The 18,130-nt window shown below is 40.4% G+C and overlaps 1 protein-coding gene across 3 annotated transcripts in view; it reads right to left on the bottom strand.

Annotated features, from left to right (window-relative positions):
• Nucleotides 1–18,130, bottom strand: part of WASF3 (WASP family member 3) — a 76,792-nt gene that overhangs the window by 49,356 nt on the left and 9,306 nt on the right. For all 3 annotated transcript variants that reach the window (XM_030042925.2, XM_030042923.2, XM_030042924.2), the window contains exon 2: nucleotides 8,229–8,322. The gene's annotated coding sequence lies outside the window, so the exon portion shown is untranslated. The remainder of the gene's footprint in view (nucleotides 1–8,228; nucleotides 8,323–18,130) is intronic.

The following is an 18,130-nucleotide window of genomic DNA, read 5'->3' on the forward strand; positions in this document are numbered from 1 at the left end:
CGCATTGACTCTGATTCTCAAAGACTGTAATTTAAAGTTATCTATGATTACATGGATCTTCCATACACCCCACCAAATTATGTAACAAACCTATCAATGTTTACTTTACTCTGAACTACGCTTTAAAATAGTCAATGTAATCTACAGAGACTACAAGCTGAATTTACGGGGAAAAAAAATCAAGCCATTTGAGACTAATCTACACACAGTTCAAGAAGCAATTTAACTACATCAGTTAAATTTAGAAACTGATTTAGTTAATCATTGCACAGGCAACCAAGATTTAAACCTCATCTTCAAGCAGATCCCTACGCACTAGCTGCATAATTCAGAAGGGAACTTACTATGATGCCAATCATAGAAAAAGTTCAGAGAATAGGCAAGTGACTGCATTTATTTGCAGTATTGAAGTAGCACTGAATTTCCCACAGTCTCAGACAGTGATAATGAGAATATTTCTGTATGCGTTCATATCACTATCTTGAAAACATGATGGGCATGCTAAGGCTCTCACAGCACAGATGTCGGTTTTACCAAATTACTCCTCCTTGTATATTAACATCAAACCCATTTTGCCAGGCTGCAATTTAAAAATATAAAAGTCCCTCAACTCCATGCAATCAAGTCCAAAATGTAAATAAATGCACACTCAATAGAGTTTAACCCAAGACAGGGAAGAGTTGAGCCCAAATATTCAGCCTCTTCTGATATCAAGATCAGACAGAAAACAAGAAAAGCTCATAGAAAATGCATGCACCTCTTAAGATCAGAATCTGTGATCACACTTCTCTATCACTTTTTAAGTCAGTCTCTCACAAAACCAGTTCCACCTTATTTTGGCTTTACCATTTGTAATGCAAGTATTCTGAGATACTTTCTCCTATCTCATAGGCCTTTTTTTTTCCCCAGGAGACCATTTGGAAAACATTGTTCTACCTCTCCCCCCATTCACTGCTACATAGTAAGTGATCTTCAGCTTCTGGCTGGCTAAGTAGTCCAAAAACCTTTCACCATTCTCCAGAAGACTATTTCTCTCTCCTGCTCAACTTACCTTTCACACTCACTCTCTCCTATTCTGAAAAGCTTTTTCCTTCAGGGAAAATGCAAACTGCAGTCTTCTGAAGAAAATTCAGAGTAAACTTTTCTTAATAGTTTGTTTTAAATCAAGAATTTAAGTTACTAAATTATAGAATAATTTGCCAGCCACAAACACTACAAGTTATGTGACTGAAAAGTCAGACAGTACAGGCAAAAGTCTTTGCAATTAAGTTTGGTTTAACCCTGACTAAAAATATCTAAGTTGCTTTCACAATAAAAGTATTTCTGAAGACTGGAACAGTCTTATCCACTCAGCAATCACAAACATAATATTAACATCTTTCTTCAAAACGTGTAACTGAATATGCAACATTTTTGTATGCCAAACTAACTATAAACATGTATTTCTTGTCATTACGTACAAGCATTTCTAAAGGAGTTCTTCAGCTGGTCTAATGAATTGCCTTTTGGGGCTGGTAAGTGTCAGGGTGCATTTTCAAACCCTGCATTTGGTATCTCCTTTCTGATTACAGGCTCTCTAACCTTCTTTGTGGGAAACACTTTTGTAGCGTAGCGTTGTAAGATTACAAGGGAAGTTTAGAAAAAACCAGTGCATGCTACTTAACACAGCATGGCACATTAAGGAATCAGCAGCTTTCACAAACATCTAAGACTTGTATTTTATTTTGAGCAACTTGACTACTTCTGGGGGCATTTATATTGGCAACACACACCAGGAGATCCAGAGAAGCAAGAAAAGACAGGGCACAGTTATAATCCAAGTGACAAAATGAATGACTCGATTTAAAATGAAAATGCCTTACTATGCATGCAAAACAGGTGAATTAAACCATTTAGATTTTTAATTATGAATTGTAAGTGTGTCGTGGTTTAACCCCAGCCAGCAACTAAGCCCCACGCAGCTGCTCACTCACCTCCCTCACAGTGGGATGGGGGAGAGAATCAGAAGGGTAAAAGTGAAAAAACTCATGGGCTGAGTTTAATAGGTAAAGCAAAAGCCGTGCACGCAAGCAAAGCAAAACCAGGAATTCATTCCCCACTTCCCATGGGCGGGCAGGTGTTCAGCCATCTCCAGGAAAGCAGGGCTCCAGCACGTGTAATGGTGACTTGGGAAGACAAACACCATCACTCCGAACAACCCCCCCTTCCTTCTTCTTGCCCCAGCTTTATATACTACATATGACATCCTATGGTCTGGAATATCCCTTGGGTCAGTTGGGATCAGCTGTCCCGGCTGTGTCCCCTCCCAACTCCTTGTGCCCCCCCCAGCCTGCTCGCTGGTGGGCTGGGGTGAGAAGCAGCAAAGCCCTTGGCTCTGGGTAAGCCCTGCTCAGCAGGAACGAAAACATCCCTCTGCCATCAACACTGTTTCCAGCACAAATCCAAAACACAGCCCCATATCCCAGCCAAAGCCAACATAAAGTGAAATTCTTTGAAGCAGAAATTTAAAAAGAAAAATGTTACATTTCTGTAGAAATCAATCATTATTTTAAATACAAGGTTGTCATTTTATTGACCGGCTAGAGTTTCCAAATTGCATGTCCTATTAGAATATTTGTGATACATGAATGATCAGTGTTCAACCAAAAATTAGAATTTATGTTCACTAAAACTAGTTTTTAATATTTTTTTTAAAATCAAAGGCTGATTATTTTCAAGTATGTTCAGCATTCTGTCTTACATACCTGTCCTGGTTTCGGTTGGGATAGAGTTAATTTTCTTTCTAGTAGCTGGTATACTATTATGTCTTGGATTCAGTACGAGAAGAATGTTGATAACACACTGACATTTTCAGTTGTTGCTAATTAAGTGTTTATACTAAGTCACGGATTTTTCAGCTTCTCACGCCAGCCAGCAAGAAGGCTGGAGGGGCACAAGAAGTTGGGAGGGGACACAGCCAGGGCACCTGACCCGAACTGGCCAAAGGGGTATTCCATACCATGTGATGTCATGTCCAGTATATAAGCAGGGGGAGTTGGCCTGAGGGGCAGATTGCTGCTCGGGAACTAACTGGGCATCAGTCAGCAGGTGGTGAGCAACTGCATTGTGCATCACTTGTTTTGGATTGGATATTCCAATCCTTTTATTATTACTTTTATTATTATTGTCATTTTATTATTGTTATCATTATTAGTTTCTTCCTTTCTGTTCTATTAAACTGTTCTTATCTCAAACCATGGGTTTTACCTTTTTCCTTCTGATTCTCTCCCCCATCCCACTGGAGAGGTGGGGAGTAAGCGAGCAGTTGCGTGGTGCTTAGTTGCTGGCTGGGGTTAAGCCACAACAGTCCTTTTTGGCACCCAACGTGGGGAACGAAGGGTTGAGATAACAACAGATCTGACCAGAGTGCGTTAAAACGAATTTGTTACAAGGATTCATTATATTAGTTTAGTAGTCACTCGTCACAATATCAATGTTTTGGCTCTTCGAGTTGTGGTGCTCGTTTTTAGAGTTCTGTTACATATCACCTCACTTGCTGTACATAGTCCCTGTGCTGCTACTTATCATCTGTGAAAGGTGGATTAAGCTTTTCGCTTTGATGTACTCTGTAACACTGGCTTATGGTACGATAAAATTATTGGTCATGGGACTAATCCGGTATTTGTACTCAGCACTGTCATCACCTCTACACTTCCGGAGCCATCTGTGGGAAACTATTAATAATTACACCCTTTGTTTTTTCTCCTCGGAGAGCAAATCTATGGGTGAGATACCCGTCTTCACCTTCCACTCCTCCTCCAATCTAATTACAATGGCATTTGAGAATTTTGAAGAATGTGGATACCCTTGGGATGTTGAAACCAGCATGGTCCTATTGCTAAGAACTAACATGTTCCTGATTGTGGTTCAGGTCTTGTTTAGGGTTAAACAACTATTGAAGAAGATCACCCAGAGATCTGCCCCACAGCTGGATAATTACAAGTGGCAGGGTGTGTGGGGTAGTACGGGCAAGTACCTAGAAGAGTGGGCACCTACAGTGTTTTGGAACTGCACCCTTGAACAAGTGCAGAATCCTGAAAAACTAGCAGAACATTTGGAAAAAGTATCCTGTCACCCCAACCATTCCAGGGAGACACAAATTACTGCAATGTGCTGGGGCCTGGCCCATGCCTGTCGAGCCCTATTCAACATTACTCAGTACCCTCAAGGGGAAGAGAAGGTCTCTGGATCTGACAAGGCAACTGGCACTGCGGCCACTCCAACCCTGGCGACAGGCACCACAGCTGAACCAGCAAACCAACCCATACCAGTATCAGTTGCCCCCACACAGAAGAAGAAATATACAAAAAAATCAGTTCACTTAGCAAAAGATGAACATGAACCAGGGTCACCACAAGAACAGGAGGAAGAGGCAGAACCAGAGGTAATCACCCAATCCCTGTCCCTGAGTGAGCTGTGGGATACGCGAAAAGATTTCAGCCATCGTCCAGGTGAGCACATTATCATCTGGCTGCTCCAATGCTGGGGCAATGGGGCTAATAGCCTGGAATTAGAAGGTAAGAAAGCCAAGCAGCTGGGATCACTTTCTAGGGAAAGGGGCATTGACAAGGCAATTGGAAAAGTGGCACAAGCCCTCAGCCTCTGGAGGCAACTCCTGTCAAGCATGAAGGAAAGGTACCCCTTCAAGGAAGATGTTCTATGTCAACCAGGCAAGTGGACCACCATGGAGAGAGGTATCCAGGACCTAAGGGAATTAGGCGTGCTAGAGATGATTTATTATGACCCGGACAACACACAATTACCCAGAGATTCAGACAAAGTCCAACGCACACAACCCATGTGGCAGAAGTTTGTACAGAGCGCACCATCGTCATGTGCCAACCCATTGGCAGTACTGACCTGGAAAGACGAAGAGGCACCAATAGTGGGTGGAACGGCTCGCCAACTCCAGCGATACAAAGAAAATCTCTCTTCCCCTCCATGAGCCTGCATCTCGACTGTGGAGAAGCTGTCCTGGAATTTCCAGCAATTCAAAGAGGATACCCGTATAGACCACTATCTCAGCTATTAGGAGTGAGCGTTCCTCTGCCCAATAGAGAGAATATAGAAGGTACACACCATGGGGTACCCTGTGGTTTTACCTGTGCGACCACAGAGAGGACATGAAGTGGATGGAAAACCTACCTCGGTCCTAGATGTATGGGCACATGAGTTGTGATGATAAAAAAAACCACAGAAGGGGTTTCTTTCAGGAAAAAATGCCACTCCAGTTTCCAGAGTACAAGGGCTGATCTTACTTCTGATCCTCTTGAAGGGACTTCTAAGTCAATTTTACATGAAGCAGTTAAAGGATACTCTGAGCAGGATTAGAGTGGCCCTGCCTCCAGCCAAGTGGAAGAAAGGGACAACTGGGTTTATTGGACTGTGTGGATTCGATGGCCTAGCACGTTAGACCGACAGGAGTACAACGCTCTAGTAGACACTGGTGCACAGTGCACTCTAATGCCATCAAGTTATAAAAGGGGCAGAACACAATATAGATATATTTCTGGTGTGACAGGGGGATCCCAACAGTTAACTGTATTGGAGGCTGAAGTAAGCCTAACTAGGGATGAGTGGCACAAAGACCCCATTGTGACTGGCCCAGAGGCTCCATGCCTCCTTGGCATGGACTATCTCAGGAGAGGGTATTTTAAGGACCCAAAGGGGTATCAGTGGGCTTTTGGTATAGCTGCCTTGAAGACTGAGGGAATTAAACAGCTGTCTACCCTGCCTGGTCTCTCTCAGGACCCTTCGAATGTGGGGTTGCTGAGGGTTGAAGAACAACAAGTGCCAATTGCTACCACAACAGCACACCGGCAGCAATATCATATCAACCAAGACTCCCTGATTCCCATCCATAAGTTGAGTCATCGACTAGAGAGCCAAGGAGCGACCAGCAAAACTCACCCTTTAATAGTCCCATACAGCCAGTCCGAAAGTCTAATGGAGAGTGGAGTCTAATAGTTGACTATCGTGGCCTGAATGAAGTCACACCACCGCTGAGTGCTGCCATGCCAGACAGGCTAGAACTTCAATGCGAGTTAGACTCAAAGGCAGCCAAGTGGTACACCACAATTGACATCGCTAATGCATTTTTCTCAATCCCTCTGGCAGCAAAGTACCAGCCACAGTTTGCTTTTACTTGGAAGGGTGTCTGGTACACCTGGAATCGACTGCCCCAGGGGTGGAAACACAGCCTCACCATTTGCCATGGACTAATCCAGACTGCACTGGCAAAGGGTGAAGCTCCAGAACACCTACAATACATTGAGGACATCATCATATGGGGCGACAGAGCAGAAGAAGTTTTTGAGAAAGGGAAGAAAATAATCCAAATCCTTCTGAAAGCCAGTTTTTCCATAAAAGAAAGTAAGGTCAAGGGACCTGCATAGGAGATCCAGTTTTTAGGAACAAAACAGCAAGATGGATGTCGTCAGATCCCAATGGATGTGATCAACAAAATAGCAGCTATGCCTTCAGCAACTAATAAAAAAGAAACATGTTTCTTTTTTATTGGTTTTCTTAGGTGTTGTGAGTTTTTGGAGAATGCACACTCCAAATTACAGTCTGATTGTAAGCCCTCTCTATCAAGTGACCTGGAAGAACAACGATTTTAAATGGGGCCCTGAGCAACAACAAGCCTTTGAACAAATTAAATGGGAGATTGTTCATGCAGTAGCCCTTGGGCCAGACCATTTGGTTTACCAAATTTTTTGCAGACTATTTACTTTCCCTGACACACTTCCTCTGCCTTTGAAATTTACAGCAAGTGATATTTTTTACAATTTCAGTATATAACCATCAAGTTACCTTAACATTTAACAAGAACAGCAGGAGGTGCAGAAGGGGGAAAGAATGGGTTTTCGTTCATCCTTCTCCTTCCAAGGCTGCTACCATACCTTTCACATTTTTGTGTGTATCATATTGCTTGCTCATCCCTTCATCCTTCACAATAAAGTTTCCTACTCAACATTGTGAATGCATGCATACATAGAGTTTTCAAGAACTCCTTTGAGTTTCTCCTAATTTAGGGTGCAATCTGTTCCACAACATACATACTGATAAGCATCTTGAGTATCATCAAGCATATGATCAGAACTCCAAATTAAAATAAGCATATGTGAATTTCAGCTGAGGGGACAAAGTGTGCCAAAGGATCATAGCCAGGGTCAGCTTTAGGACATGGGCAAAGTCAACAGTATCCTAAAGCACTGCTGCATACTTTGCTTATTTCAGAGACCTTGAAGCAAGGCTGGCTGCTGTTCCTGCCAAAGGCAGCACTGTGGTATGCGATACAGGAAGAAAGCCACCTCTCCTACAAGTAGCTAATACTACTTCTAACCTCCTCTTCCTCTCAGAAGAGCGAGCAACAGAAGTGCTCTCCAGCTTCTTCCTCTGCTCAAAAGGTTTCTCTTTCTCACTGCAGAAGCAGACAAGCTACAGCGCCCCCCCCCCAAAAAAAATTTGTAATAAGCAGATTTACTTATATTCTAGCAAAATTGTCTGCACTTTGGCAGTAGTCCTTCATTAGCACCACCCAGTGTGGCCCACATCTTCCCTCACATAGTGAAGGAAGTGCAACACAGCTGTTTTCATACTCTTCCACCAACACAACAGATATTCCTCATCTTAAAGTCTCTGGTGTGTGTGTTGCAGCTGAGACAGTCAGGGGGACAGGGGGATTTTTCCCCACAAAGTTAGTTTAATTTCAATAAATAGAAATCGTATTATCCATTGCACTTTGAGGCAAACAATCAAACATTTAACCTCAGCAGATTTAGTTTAAATCTCCAAGATGACACATCAGCAAAGTACATGTTATGCAGGGTAAAAGTAATTAACAGATGCAAATTTACAAATCCGATATCTCATGAACATCCATGAATAAACTAAATTTATTCCTGTTTCCTACACAATAAGATTAGCATTTAAATGATACTAGTCTCCTGGGCTAGCAGTGCTTTTGACATTTGTTTCAGGGCCTAATACAGCATATCTTCAACATCACAAAAATATAAACCTCCTTCCCAATGACAACTCAAAACCTTCTGGACAGTTTCTAAACTTCGTCACTGGTCTTCAATTTAAGGACTTACCACAGTTTTCAAAGCTATTTGTAATAGATTCACACAAATGCAAAGTAAGTGACAAGGTATGCTCAGCAAGACATCCCTTGAACAACTTACCATTTAAAAAAAGGGAGTAGAGAATACCCTTTCTGGTTACACGTTTGAGAAGATAGCTGTTCTGTAACTTGCTAGCACACTCAGGTGGCTTTATCTGCAAACAAAAACAAATTTCAACTTAGCTTTTCAGTAACGGAATAATTAAAGATCTGCATTAAAAAAATCAGGTTCAGTGATCTGTTAAAAAACTTACTAAAATATGCATGAGTAGATTCTAGACACACTTTTAACTGTTTTGAGCTAAACATTATTCCATGTTACAGCTTCAATTTTTTCAAGATCCAAAAATAGCTTGTGTTATTTCATAACCAATGCCCTTTTTTTTTTTTAACTGGATATATCTGCAGAGAAGGTAACACCCACTTAAAGACTGTGGGATGGAAAAATGTAAGAAAATGGCCTATTTGAAGTGAAGCATAAGACACCAGGTTTGAGTCCCTCTGAGATTACTTCACAGTAAATTAAATACTACTAAACACAAACCTACTAAAACAAAACACACTAAAAAAAGCAATGAGAATTTCTTGCAAAAATTAAGTATTGAGATGTTTGAAAATATTACAGATCCTAGCATCAGGAGAATATTCTGACTTATAGATAAACATTTAGTCATACACTAAATTTTTATAAAATAAGTTTTTGTGGTTAAGACATAGCTGCCCTTTCTGCAAGAACCGTACAAAGATGATCTCTAAACTAGAACATTTGATTATAAGAGACTAATATTACAGCCATATTTTTAAAGGCTGCTGCTATACATTCCTTGGTGGAACTTGATTAGACATTTTAGACAATAAAAACTCACAAGAGAGATATAAAAACTTCTCTATTTCAAGTACACATTTATAAAATGGAATTTATAACAAAGCCAAAGCATCTAGAAGAGCAAGACACTGTTAAAGTCACTGCACACAGATTTCTCAAAGACAAGACATCAGTGTCTTATACAACACCTCTTGTTCACTGTCACCACTCTAAGTTTCCTTCATCCTCCCCCAAAATATTACAGCTTTAACATCATGGTACCCTCACCTCAATTGCAGTAACCGTTGGTGCAGTGGCCACCTACTCCAAACCTAATACTGCCCTCTGGTTAGCTTGCTACCAAGACCTACCAGTTGGCCACAGCCTTGGTCCTCACCTAAGTGTTCACATGCTTACAGAAGGAACTGTTCTGAAGTCACACATTGTAAAAGGCTCAGGTACATACAGTTCATCCACATTCAGAGGTCTCCCTATCTTATTACTAGGATAGGTGTACTATATGTGGAAGAAGGTGCCTTCAAAATGCAGCTTTACGATCCTGACTAAAATTATGTCAGACAGGATCCTAAGTGATTTGAACCAACAGTGATTTATTCAAGTGTATCTGTGGTTCAAGAAACATGGTTCAATTCTAGGGCCAACAATCTGGATGCAGGAGTTGAACGCACCATTAGCAATTTTGCTGACAATACCAAACTGGGAGGTGCTATTGACTCTCTTGAGGGACAGGAGGCCTCGCAGAGGGATCTAGACAGGTTGGAGCATTGGGCAATGATTAATGGGATGAAATGTAACAAGTCGAAATGCCAGATTCTGCACCTAGGATGGAGTAATGTCAAGCACAAGTATAAACTGGGAGAGCAGTAGCTGGAGAGCAGCCCTGCAGAAAGGGATCTGGCAGTGCCGGTCGACAGCAGGCTCAGTGTGAGTCAGCAGTGTGCCCTGGCAGCCAAGAGGGCAAACCGCATCCTGGGGTGCATTAAATACAGCATAACCAGCCGGGCAAAAGAGGGGATTATCCTGCTGTATTCAGCGTTGGTGCGGCCTCACCTTGAATACTGTGTGCAGTTCTAGGCCCCACATCTTAAGAAGGATGTTGGGGTACTCGCACGTGTCCAGAGGAGGGCAACAAAGCTGGTGAAAGGGCTGGAAGGAATGTCCTATGAGGAGCGGCTAAGGACTTTGGGTTTGTCTAGTTTGGAGAAGAGGAGGCTGAGGGGCGACCTCGTTGCTCTCCACAGCTTCCCGAGGAGGGCAAGTGGAGAGGGAGGTGCTGGTGTCTTCTCCCTGGTACCCAGGGACAGGACTGTTCAAAGCTGTGCTACCGGAGGTTTAGACTGGACATTAGGAAGCATTGCTTTACCGGGAGGGTGGTCAAACACTGGAACAGGCCTCCTAGAGAGGTGGTCGATGCCCCTAACCTGTCAGTGTTTAAGAGGCATTTAGACAACACCCTTAACGTGCTTTAACTTTTGGTCAGCCCTGAAATGGTCAGGCAGTTGGACTAGAAAATTGCTGTAGGTCCCTTCCAACTGAAATATTCTATTCTATTCCTATAAACAGTTCTCCCCAATATGTACATACTTAGGTATGCAAGTAGATATATACACCATTGCAGTTTAGTTCTCACTACTAATAAACCCTTTTGTATCTATAGATACTTATCTCTCTATATACACGAAACCTTTACAAAGGTTCAGTAGGACACACACTGGAAGATATTTGTGAAGTGTGGGGTTTTTTTCCCCAATTTGAAAGTCTCAAAAACCATTTAAATTGGTTTTAGACAGACATAGGGATCATACAGATTAATCATTAAAGAGCCACCATTTATAAAATTAAAACTCAATGGAATTAAACGGTGACTCCTTACAGTTGACCTATGGGGTTCAATTAAGGACATTACTATGTAAAGAAATAAGGAGGGTGAGAAGGGAGGGAGAGAAATGAAAGCATTTTTAACAGGTGAAACTTATGTATTTAATTATTCCATTTTACACCCTAGCTGCAGAGCTATCCTTGAAAGAGATTAGCATACTCTAGCATTAACTATTAACTACATGGTTCCAGTTTATCCCAGTTTCTCATGGTTTGGGTTTTTTTCCCCCCCTCCTCCTGTTTTTAAAGGGCCAGATGAGATAGGCAGGTTTGTTTCTTTGGGGTCTTTTTTGTTATTAACATTTTTACTTATAAGGCAGTTAAACTAAAGCAGTTTTGCATGGATCTGTGACCTCAAATTTTGTTCGATATAGAGGAGCTTAGTTTAGGAAGATCAAACAAATCACAGAAATCCAGAAGTATGTGAAATAAAGTCCACTTTCTCTTTCAAAAAGAAGGTTAAAGTGGCTTAAAGCCATCATGCCTGCTGTTACCATGAGATTTTTATGGTTTTAATTAAGCCCTGTTTTCATAAAAGGGAATTTTAAAACTACTTCTACTTCACACTGTTTAATATGGGTAAGGAAAAGTATGAACTGCATTATCCTAATCGCATAACCCATCCAGGTTATCTACTGCTTTACCAGACTCAACACCAAGCAGTTGATACTAACTCAAGAGATCAAATTTGCCTGTTCCCACTAAATATTCTCATAAATTCAATAAATCCTATTCTTCAGATTACTTCAGTATCTTTTTCACAGCCATATTTAGTATTTTCTATTGGGGGGGGGGGAAGAGGCAGTCACCTGCCACAAATGCAGCATCGTACAAAAGTAACTTCCACGAAGAGATTTTGAAGCAATGAAAAAATCTTGATCTGATAATCAAGTCTAAAAACCTAAATTTCTTAATACATACAATACTGCATGTATACATATATATCTCAGATCTCTCTTAACAGTTCATAATGTGATTGCAGGTATGCCATCCTATTCTCTCACAGTTTCTTGGCCGTGTCCCTTCCTCAGTCTTCCAACAACCATAAAATACCCATTTCAACTACATTTTCAAGTCCTGCTCCCTTTGCCTTCCTCTACTGAACATTTTGAAAACTACAAATAATGTAGATTATTTTCAAGAATTAAATACTGATTTACATCATGTAAGACACAAAATATTTTGACTTTGGGAAAAAAAAACAAACATTAAATGTTTTTAAACAGTTGCAACTGGTGCTGAAAGGCATGGGCCACCAATAAATCCAACCTAGCTTCTTCTCATTTGAAGAGCAAAAGCTATTCTCTTTAACACTCTGCAGACAGGAGTGGAGGCACAGAACATATCACAGGAAAGGAACCATGCCATGTCCCAAGGCAATGCCGTGCCTGCCCAGGCAGCAGCTGACAGCTCCAAAGCAACATGTGGCTTACACTCAGGAATGGAAGCAACCAGATGTTTTGGTTATTACTGACCACTCTGCTCTGGGATGGGAAGAAAGAGAGAAGGGACAGCAGGAAATCTGGCACAGCTTCAAATCCACCTCTTCCCACCTCCATACAGGAAAGCAGAAACCACACAATGCTTTGGGGCTCCAGCTCCACTTCCCAAAGGACAGGGCCAGAGCTGCACAGCTGTGACAAATTGCTTCCTCTTTCCCTCTTCATTTAACAGCTGCTTGGTGCTGGCAGAAGACCAGTAGAGGAACAAACTATTACCAAAAAGGGAGGTTCAGTTAAAAGCTTGAGAACTACTGATGTTCAGTGTGTTAAGCTTTTGCTGAGAGAACACAAGCACATGCACTGCAGATGTGTGGAAGCTAGCCAGTAAATCAACACCAGATTGAGAACTTGATGCCTTATCTTGACTCTCCTACCACAAGTAACCTTGGTTTGAAATGCTCATGTAGCTCTTCACAGGTGACCTCTATGACCAACATGTGGTAAGGTGGTATAAGCACCACAATCATCTGAGCTGACCACTCATGTTATTACGGGTTACAAAATTCCTGGCAAATTCTGCATCGAGTACAATGAACTAAAACAGATCATCTAAGGAGGCATGGAACCTTGTTTGTTTTGGGGTTTGGTTTTTGTTGTTGCTGGTTTTGGGGAGTTGGGGTTTTTTGTTTGGTTTTGTTTTTTTTTCAAAGCTTCCTTTATGAGGAACCACTTGAAAGTATCACCTGATCCCACATAATATAATTCTTCTTTCAACACAGTACAGATGCATACTGGTTTTCTTACTTTAGCAACTCTTGTTGCAGATTACCATGGGAATCACACTTTATTTTTTAAAGAGGTTATTGCCCCCACCACTTCTAAGATCCTATGTTCTCACAACTTACTGCCTACAGAAATAATGGTATTTTCCACTAACTAGCAGCATGAACTGGCATTTCCATAAACTACTGGCAACACACTTCCTATCTCACCAATTTTACTCCTGCTATGCAGGTCTAATTTAGAAAAATGAAAACGTTTCAAACCAGGTTTCATTAACGGTTTTCTCTCGTCTTTTGACACACATGGAAGATGCAAGCACAGATCTCAGAATTGCAGGTACTCAGTAAGTTTTAATTTTGTTACCCTTGCATCTTTGGGACATTCACACCACTGGAAATGTAAAATTGTAAATTTTAGGCATTTAAAAACACCTAAGTTTCACTAGTCAGCTGTATCCTTGATGCCTGTCTTTTTTTTTTTCTTTTTGAAGCCAAGACTTCCAGAAAGTGAGATTTAGCCATGCTGCTGGCATACACAGAACAAAACCAAAGGGAACAAAACCTTCCACCTACCTCATTTTCAAGCATGACAATAGTGCAGAGATGCCCTGCCCTTGAGAAAGGCTTTTATTTAGGAGTAGCCTATTATCAGGTTAACATGTAACTAACTAAATGTTCTGCACCAAAACTACTACTTTAAAAGGGAATCTTGCAACTTTCAAGTGGACAACTTAAGCTATTATTAGGACAAGCCCATCTTCAAGTGCTTAAAAAATAAACAAATAATCAACCATCAGGACCAAGTAGGCAGTCATGGGGAAAGGGCATTTTCCCAATAAAAACTCACAGTAACAACAACTGGTATCCACACAATGATCTTTGCCCTCATGTGGCCCACTGAAAGACTGAGGTTTAAGATTTTACAACTTGAATCAAGATAGCTTTCTAGATGTAGTCTTACTGCTACAAAAATAGTCATGTCCTCTCCTAAACAAAGTAAAACAAAAGTAGAATAAAAGGTCCAACCATGAACCAGCACCAATCCTCCACTGGTAATGTTTTGCTGCATTTTTCAGGTAAATAGATCACTGGCTGTATGCACATTACTTAGGATTGTACAATTAATCAGAATTTTAATCTCAAAACCTCTTCTCCATCAGACTCTCAGCATCTGATCACTTCATGTCAGTCATTTTTTCTGCTTTTATTCAGGTAATTAACAACTAGTAATGGAAAACTTCATTTGAGTAATAACAAAAAGTACCACAATATTGCGTAAAATTTTGGACAACAGGTCAATGGGATTTCAGGTACCAGTAGAACTCTCTTTTCTCCTACCAGCTTCTTGCTCTTTGAAAGATGAACTTGCCCGAACGAGAGTTACAACCTATTCTTGGGAAATTTAAACCCAATCGGACTATTACACAAAGTGATACTGCACCAGTAATGGGAACCCACACAATACCTATTCCCACTAAGACAAGACCTCCCTAGCACAACCCTCTTTTCCCTCTAGAGGGATTATGGCACTTTTTTTAAACCAAGCCCAGTAAACTAAGATACAACTAACTAAACTAAGACTAAACTTCCCAAGTTCTTGTACAGTTACAATACAGCTGAAATATTTCTCTACCACATTGTAGTTTTTGTTAAATAGTAAACAGACTTAGGAGAAAAAAAGTTTAACATTAAATCTTGTACCAGATGCACTTCTGAAGAAATACGAAACAAATAAACGGCATTAGCCAGAATTCAAACAAAAGCACGAGAACGCACAAGAGATGTTTTCAGATTTCATGCCCCTTTGCAACTCACATTTTGCCATCTCTTTCTGCATAAGAGAGGAACACTGATTGAATGGCTGGAAGTGATGTTATGCTATCAACAGTAAATAATTTTTATCCCCAAGCACAACCAGCTCTAAAGCAATGTACCTGTGCATTAGGAAGAAAAGCTATTAAAAACAGAGTAGGTGAAAACTGTTACTGGATCAGCTGAGTGATTTATAAAGCCTCTTCTTGGCTACCAGGAATTTACCTGGCAGAGACTACTCATTAATAAGGAAGAGAACTTCACTTTCTCCTAAGCCTTTGGAGTATCAGTATCCGTTCCTGGATAGAACTGTTGTAAATCCCATTCTTACATAAAAGAGTTCACAACTAACATTCTTTGTTTGAGGGGGAAGGGAAGGACAGGGCACCTGCAGCTACTGCATCCTTACGGGCCAGCTGTTCACACAGGTCACGTTCTTTATTCAGACTCACCAAAAGTTGTTTCAAGCCTACAGAAAAACATCATACTCAAGCTTCCCATTTTGGCCAAGTTTATTCTTCTTTTAACATCCAATAAGAACTTGATTTAAATCAGCCAGTCCTGCATGCTTTGAACCAGAAAAGAGGATCAACACTTCATTATACACCTGCAGAAATGAGCAAAAAAGCATAGAAGGCAGATTTTATAAAGCACTACTAATGTCATGCAAATTAACTAATCCACAGTGGAATTTAATTATATCTACAGTCTTATCTTTCCTACAGTTACATTTATTTTAGTATTTTGTTCAAAGTAGATTTAGAAGACTCAAAAACACACTTCTGACAAAAGAACACTTGTCCTTCAAGCTTTGTATTTCAAACAAGCTTTTGTTTCAAGGTTTCCTCCATATATTTTAGTTCTAAAATATCAGGTTGAACAACTTAAAGAGAATATAGTAACTTTCAATAACCCTCAAATAAATTCACTGGTTTTATTCCTCTAGATTCAACACCCATATTTCCTACCCTCACAGTTAAATCTCCCTAATGTTTCCCACTCAGTGCTAAAGCACATGATTCTTCTCCATTCTAAGCATATCCCGGTAACTGAATGAACCTAGACAAACTTCCTTGGTTAACTGGGACTGTTCTAAGCTGTATTTATTGTTCTGCAATGAGGCATAAAGAAAGTTATCTTTGGCCAACAAATCAAAGCTGTTCCCTGTCAAGACTGTCATCCCTTAGGTTCACAAAACTTACTTCAATGTATTTTCTAATGCTTCATATTCAAAGACATTAACAGCCATAATTCTACCGAGATGAACAAGAGTGGTGATACTCAAACTACAGATTTATAGCTATGGGTCTTACAGTTAACATCACAGTTACCATCAGCAGAAAATGAAGCCTTATTTATTTATACCTGAACCTCAACATTTAAGTCTAGCTTTGAAAAACTTCAAAAAATTACTACAGGCTGCCTGTGTGCTTCTCTGGAGCCCAGTAACTTGGCTGAGGAAAACTCTTGCCAAGCTATGATTAGCATTTAGCAGCTTAAGGGCTAACTGTGCTTGTTGTTTCAACCTTGACAACCAACTGTAAGGACACACCATTAAATTTAAGCTTCCAAAAGCATTTAACATTTGATTCCGCTGAAAATACAGTTTTACTACATGTTTTGAAAATAAAATCACTTTTTCCTCTTTTAGAAATCCATGATGATGCCAGACATATGCTTGTTTTCCAAACAACAACTGTTTAAAAGAAAGAATACTCTTTCTGATGTTCCTGCCAAAAATAACATTCTGTGGCTTAAAGAAATCTGATAGCAGGCAGTTTACTCAGTTGAGGGAAGAAGGGTTTGCATTTGGTAAGGGTTTACATTTCATGTCTTGCATCTACGTCCCTCCATTTTAAGTTTCTTTGGGGATGAGTGTGGCAGTAGGGAGGGTTTTTGTTGTGGCTTGTTGGGGTTTGGTTTTTTTACATCTCCAAGCATTTCACTCTCTAAAAAAAGGCATCTGTGGGTTTTACCAGAAATGACACGAAGCAGAAGTTCATCACAATGCATTTCTTTCTTACAGGGAATACTAGGATATAAAAGAAAGAGTTTGAAAGGGAAGTAAAAGACAACTTCAGAAGAAATGCATAGGAGAGAGTTTGCAGCAGAAGGAAGCGGAACAGAAAATTCAAATGAGGAAGTAGCACACAAAGAACATTAACAGCTTCATCTTAAGACATAGGAAAGGGAGAGAAGGAGATGGATTGAGGGTTTCAGCTGCTGTTGTCACAGGCAGCAAAAATACTACCTGCCCGATAAAGGTGGTTATTTCACTGCTGCCTCGATAGTTTCAGTTTAAGGGACAAAACGAATAACAGAAGCATGCAAATTGGACTATATACTGCATAAGACTTATTTCTATACATTTCAGAAAGCCACAATTTTAAGACAAGGGTTCTATCTGCTACCATATTTGACTTCATCCTTCATTAATTAATAACTCACAGAAGTAGTAATTGGACCAATTTACTAAGTAATGTAAAAATATTTAGTTGACTTGAGGCATCTAATAAGACAAGAGAAGTTCTAGAATTTTCCCCAATTGTGAAGTTTTACTTGCTGCTTCCCAGCAGTTTTTGAAAATAGTTATAAATCCCATTGAACAGAACCTTGCCATCACTCTCCAAGACACAGAAATTCCTGAAAGCTTCTAAACCTGCTCCAGTATCAAGTCAACTAGCCAGACAACACTTCAGCCAGCTGAGTGAACATAATCTCCTACACAACAGCAAGCTGCAGATCCATGCAAGCTTAGAGGCCCTCACAATTGTTAGTATGGCAACCAGAACAACATTATTGCAGAGCATGTACCTTCTCCAGTAGGATAGCAAATATTTTAGAAAAATAAGGTCAGAATCTCAATGAGCTCACAGTAGTATTTCAGATGCAGCTATTACAGGATAATAAAAATCCTTAAGGTTAAAAACCCAACCACTTATTAGTCCAACATGGAAGCTTTTCCTGTCATTAGCAGTGCAAATCCAGCACAGAAATTCAGCAACTAGACATGAAGGTCTCTTTACAGCATTATTAGCTTGAGCTGTAACTAGGTGTTGCTCCTATCTTATCTACACACTTGTGTAGAATTACCCTGAATCAAAGGATGCTTGAAATTTCAAGATAGTCTACAAGAGTATGAGCAGCATTTGATGACAGAGGCAAATGTTATAATAGCTACATTTCATTTGAGGGCTGGAAGACTATACCTCAGTGCATTCCC

Source organism: Aquila chrysaetos, chromosome 19 (genome assembly GCF_900496995.4).
Source record: "Aquila chrysaetos chrysaetos chromosome 19, bAquChr1.4, whole genome shotgun sequence".
Classification (NCBI taxonomy): Eukaryota; Metazoa; Chordata; class Aves; order Accipitriformes; family Accipitridae; genus Aquila; species Aquila chrysaetos.